Below are 6,002 nucleotides of genomic sequence, written 5' to 3' on the forward strand. Positions count from 1 at the left end.
CTTTTAGAAACGATAGATTGAAAGGCGAAGGCGGGGTGTGTTTCTTCTTGTTAAAAACAACTTGGTAGTCTATGAGCAACCAAAATTACAAACAGTTTGTGAAATTGTGTGGGTTAAACTTGAAATAAAGGGTTAATTGTAAACCCATGTATATATCATCCTACTATAGACCACATGAGTCTGACCTTCAGAGCCTTCATGAACTTGAAAAGTCACTGAACCTTGTCAACAAATTAAAGGGTACAAAACTTATTCTTGGAGATTTTAACTTTCCAAAGCTTACCTGGGATTCAGAACATACGCCACACTTAAAACCAGGTTTCAATACCACAACTGTCTATGACAAATTCCTTGACATCATAAATGATCAAAACATGACACAGATGGTCAGTGAAAACACTAGAAATGATAACATCCTGGATCTTTTTCTAACAACCAACCTTACATTTATAGACAAAGTAAATATCATACCTGGAATTAGTGACCATGACATCATTTCAACCATTGTTAATGCCCGTCCAAACATACTCAAACAAAAGCCAAGAATTGTACCCCTATATCGAAAATCAAACTGGGATGACTTCAAACAATTTATGAACACTACCAAGTCTGATATCCTACAAGGTTCAGACAGTCTATCAGTTGAGGAGATCTGGCTTAGATTCACAGATGCTATCAAAAGAGGTATCACTCAATGTATACCTGTCAAGAAAATTGGTTGTAAAAGAGCACTGCCTTGGATTACAAAAGAAATTAAGAGACTCATTCATAAAAGAGATAAACTCTATACAAAATTGAAAAAGAATCGCACTGATTCAAACATTAGTAACAAATTCAAATCATTAAAGGCAACCATCAAAAGTAAAATAAAAACGTCTCATTTAACCTACATTGAAAACATCCTTGATATGGCTAATAATGAGCAATCGGTTGACAAACCAAGCAAGTTCTGCACCAAAAAGTTATACTCATTACTAAAAAACTCTAAACAAGACTCTCAGAGTGTGTCATCGCTCAAAGATCCTGTTACGGATAACTTGAAATCTGATAACACGGAAAAAGCAAACATTCTGAATAACCAATTTCAATCGGTATTTTCAAAAACATCCCCTCTATCTCTAAAACAAGCTTATTTGCAGAAATTGAGAACCCTTGTACCACAACATTATTGCAGTTACCCCAAGATGAGTGATATAACCATACACAGAAATGGTATACTGAAACTTCTTGCCGTTAAAACCCAACAAAGCTACAGGGCCAGACCGTGTAAGCCCTCTTGTCCTTAAAGAGTTGAAAAAGGAGATTGCTGATATTATAACAGTCCTCTTTCAAAAGTCACTAACCACAAACTCTATCCCTGTTGCCTGGACGAAGGCTTTTGTATGCCCACTATTTAAAAAGGGTGATTCCAGCAACCCAGCAAACTATCGACCTATCTCATTTACATGTAATTTATGTAAATCATTAGAACACATTATTGCCTCAAATCTCTCTGCACATCTGACCGAACACAATATTCTCTATGACCTACAACATGGCTTTCGAGAAAAGCGCTCATGCGAAACTCAACTTATTGAGCTGACCGACGATCTTCAAAGAATCACTTCCTCAGGTAATCAAACTGACTTAATTCTTTTGGACTTCAGCAAAGCTTTTGATAAGGTAAATCATCTCAAACTTCTATTCAAACTACAGGATTATGGTGTTTGTCCACAGTATCTCAAGTGGTCTGAGGCATTTTTCCTTCATAGAAGTCAGACAGTAGTCTTGGATGGCGATCATTCTGAAGAAGTACCCGTAACAAATGGTGTACCTCAGGGCTCTGTACTGGGTCCCTTGTTTTTCTTGATTTACATAAATAACCTCCCTTCTCGTATCAAATCACAAGTTCTACTTTTTGCAGATGATACTGCTGTTTACCTTACCATCAATTCTCCCTCTGACTGTGATATCCTTCAAAATTATCTCAAACAACTGGAATTATGGGAAAATGATTGGGATATGGAGTTTAATCCCTCCAAGTGTCAAGTTTTGCACATAACAAAGAATAAGCATATCACCAGAAATCAATACATACTCCATGGCCAGATCTTAGAGCTAATCTCAAGTGCTAAATATCTTGGTGTTGATATATCAGCAGATCTCACCTGGAACACTCATATTTCAAAAAATACCACCAATGGAAATAATACTCTCAACTTCATTAAAAGAAATATATAAACAAAAATAGAAAGTGCCAGGACTTTAGCTTACAAAACCCTTGTCCGTCCACAGTTAGAATATGCAAGCACAATTTGGCACCCACACACAAAATCAAACACCAATAAAATTGAAATGGTTCAACGTAGGGCTATTCGTTGGGTTAAACATGACTTATCTCCTCTCTCCAGTGTTACAAACATGCAGGAAAGTCTTGGTTGGCGCTCACTTGAACAACGTAGACTAGATTCCCGACTTGTAATGTTTTACATCATATACCATCATCATGTTGCTATTACGCTGCCACCTTATATTCAAACACCAATAAGGTTTACCAGACTAATGCACCCACAATGTTTCAGACAAATTCAAGTAAAAACTGACAATCACAAATTTTCATTCTATCCTCACTCGGTTGTACTTTGGAACAGTTTGCCAAATCATATTGTCACTATCCCCACCCCTGACACATTCAAGGTGGCTGTGGCAACCATTAAGCATTAGATAAGCGAGCAGTGTTTTTATCCTTTTACCAGTTCACCAATCACTTTGTATCATGAAACACACTAGAGGCATTATGTTTGGTCTTATGTTCATGAAACTTAATCAGAATGTTTCATGAACATCAATACTACAATAGATATATATATTAATATTCAATAAAACCCATTCAGCCACGTCTTTGATGCCTAGCATCAACATTCGTCTTGTAAATATAATAAAATACAATCTTTTTTAAAACATTTCCCAAACAACTTATTAAAGATATTGATCGGTAGTTGATGTCTTTGATTTGTCTGTTTTTATAAAGTGAAATAATATTTGCTAATTTCCATTTGCTTGGGAACTGACTATTATTCAAATGTTGACATAATGGTTTGCAGATTGAACTCTTAGTATTTCTTAGGTGGCTTATTTCATGTGATCCAGTGGCCTTTTTACGTCTAAATTACTAAGTATATCGGTTATATCTAATTCTGTTATTTCAAAATTACTAATAGTTTCAGCAGACCTTAAGTCGAACGGAGGTTACTCCACTCCATTATTGTCAATTGTTGAAATAGATGCAAAATGTTCATTTAGTGCGTCTGCCTTATCTTTATTAGTAGATATATAATTAATATAATTATTGTCATCTAACGATAAAGGTTTTTTTTTCACAGTCGTTATTTTCTTTTACAAGCTTTTTTTTTTATTGTTTTCCAGTATTTTCTTGAATTATTTTGAGACATATCATTGAAAGAATTCTCTAAATTTCCGTAAAGGTATTCTTTGCCATGTTTTATCAAGTTATTAACCTTGTGTCTAAGTGTTTTATATTTATTCCAGTCGCTGTGTAACTTTGTTCTTATAGCTTTACGTTTTAGTCTGTCTCTTTGTCGAGAAAAGTTCCGTATTACAGAATCGTACCACGGTTTATCAGTTGGGATTATAGTTACTTCTTTTCGCGGCATGTTTTCAGCTGTCTCAATAAAAGCTTTTGTGAAAGCACATCATGCATCATCCACACAATTTTGATATATAAATGACCAGTTATACTAAATATTTTCATTATTAAAGATGCACTCTTACTCCCAAAGAAGATTTACCAGAACTTTTATTATTGTTTTGATATTCCAAAAAGATGAATAAATGTAGAAAACAATGGTTCTTATGAAGGATAACGAGTTTAATTTGAAAGAAAGGAGCATAAAACACGCGATTTCTACCTTATGAGACTAAAGCAGACACAGTAAATCTTTTAGCATTCACCAATCATTTAATATTTTTGCGTTTCAGCTATCAAATACACGGTTTCAATCTAATAATCAGTATTTAATATTTTTCATAAATGCATTATTTAGAAAGTAGTTAAAGGTTTATTACTCAAACTTTATGTTTGTTATACATGTTAATGAATTGATTTTGAATAAGAGTGTCACTTTAAACTGATCGTTATTTCCATTTTTATATAACCAAACTATTCTCTTGTAACAAATATTTTTTTGGAGATTTAAATGTAATGTATACGTAAGTGCTAAAATGGTAACTGATGTTCTCTGGAGTTTTTATTATACCGCTATCTTGAACATATATATTGTTATATATCATAATTGGATCAAGTAATGTCTGTGTGATTGGAGTGACTCTTGATGGTTGCGTAATTATATTTCTTTAATCAAACGCCATCATTGTCGGATGAGTTTATTATTTCTATTTAAAAGATTTTCATTCAAATCACCTACTTTTATTACTGTTATGACATTTCAAAGGCTCTTTCAATGCTAGTTTCAAATCTGTCCCAAAATTCGACTCTGGAATGAGGAGGCCTATAGATACAATGTACATAATAAATATCTGTTAACACCGTCAATTAATTCAATCCAAATTGATTCAGAAAGAGCATTTTCAAGCTCGGCGACACGTTTTGATTTTAAATCATTATTGACGTAAACTAGAATCCCACCGGTGAAATTATTTACATCTTTACGATAAACAGTGTTAAAGTTATAAAGTTTTACAATTAAGTCCGAAACTTCATTTAAAAGGTGGGTTTCAGTATAACATAATATATTAAAATCTGATGTTTGTTCGTTTATGTATGATTACTTATTTCTAATACTTCTAATATTCAGATGAACGATTGATAGCGCATAACAGCCTTCTTCAGTAATCGGACCGGGATTCTGTTCAACGTCTTAGATAGAACGATTAGTAATATAGTGATGTACATATACATAATTATGTATACCTCATATCGTCAAAGTACTGTCTACCCAATAAGTTTTTTTCATACTAGAATACTTTTAAGTCCCTTGACAATTGAATAATGAAATATTTAGAAAAAAAAATGTGAAAACAAAACAAGTTGATCAACAATACGCACAGCCCTCCGCTTAAAGGTGAGGATAAAATCTAAGACAATAGAAATTGGTGACCAAGTGTAGCACCAGTGTAAAAGTTTGACATAGTTACCCATTTCTTTTTGCGTAGTACAATCCAATGGATGCATTGGTCTTGTTCAATATCATTGTTTTACATGGTAATATTCATAATAATTAGATATGTATAGAATAGCGATGCATCCAGCGAAGTGACCACATATAACTGAATACCCAGGCTAATATATATTGGACACATTATGGAAAGCAATGAGTCAGATATAGGAGAAGAAAGGGTAAAATAAATAAATCTATAAAGGAATGAATAGGTAGGAAATTAGTCTTTCTCATAAAACTACTGAGTATAGGGGAAAGTGTTGCATTATCATAGAGAAATAATGTTTTAAAGACAACGGTAATTTGATGAATACATAATTAGTTATAATTAGTTATAATATATGTATGTATTAAGATAACATGGCAAGTTATTTTCGAGCAAAACATTTAGCATAATGACACTTTTCAAATTGCTAACTTATGTGATCAATGTGAATTATGTTACACGTGCTATTTCATAGACAAGCAAAAATCATGTTAATGCCAACTTTAAATGTTTGAAGATCATTAGACCACGTTCACTGTAATCCAACCATTTCATTGCTCCGTTTCTCACAACACGATTTCCTCGAGGCATATGGATCAATTTTTATGAACATTTTAGCATGAAACTGTTTTCATAGGCCAAGAAAAATAATCTGTTATATTTATCAGGCAGCTTTTTGATAAAACCCCTGATAACATGGTCTAACAATGACCATTGAATATATTCTAAAAGCATGTTTTGGTTAAACGAATTTTATACAAAGTGGAAACAGTATTTTATACTGTGACAATAACTAAAATGGGATGTAAATAAACGAATTTAGTGGGATTTAGGTTTCT

This window comes from Mya arenaria, chromosome 9 (genome assembly GCF_026914265.1).
Source record: "Mya arenaria isolate MELC-2E11 chromosome 9, ASM2691426v1".
Classification (NCBI taxonomy): Eukaryota; Metazoa; Mollusca; class Bivalvia; order Myida; family Myidae; genus Mya; species Mya arenaria.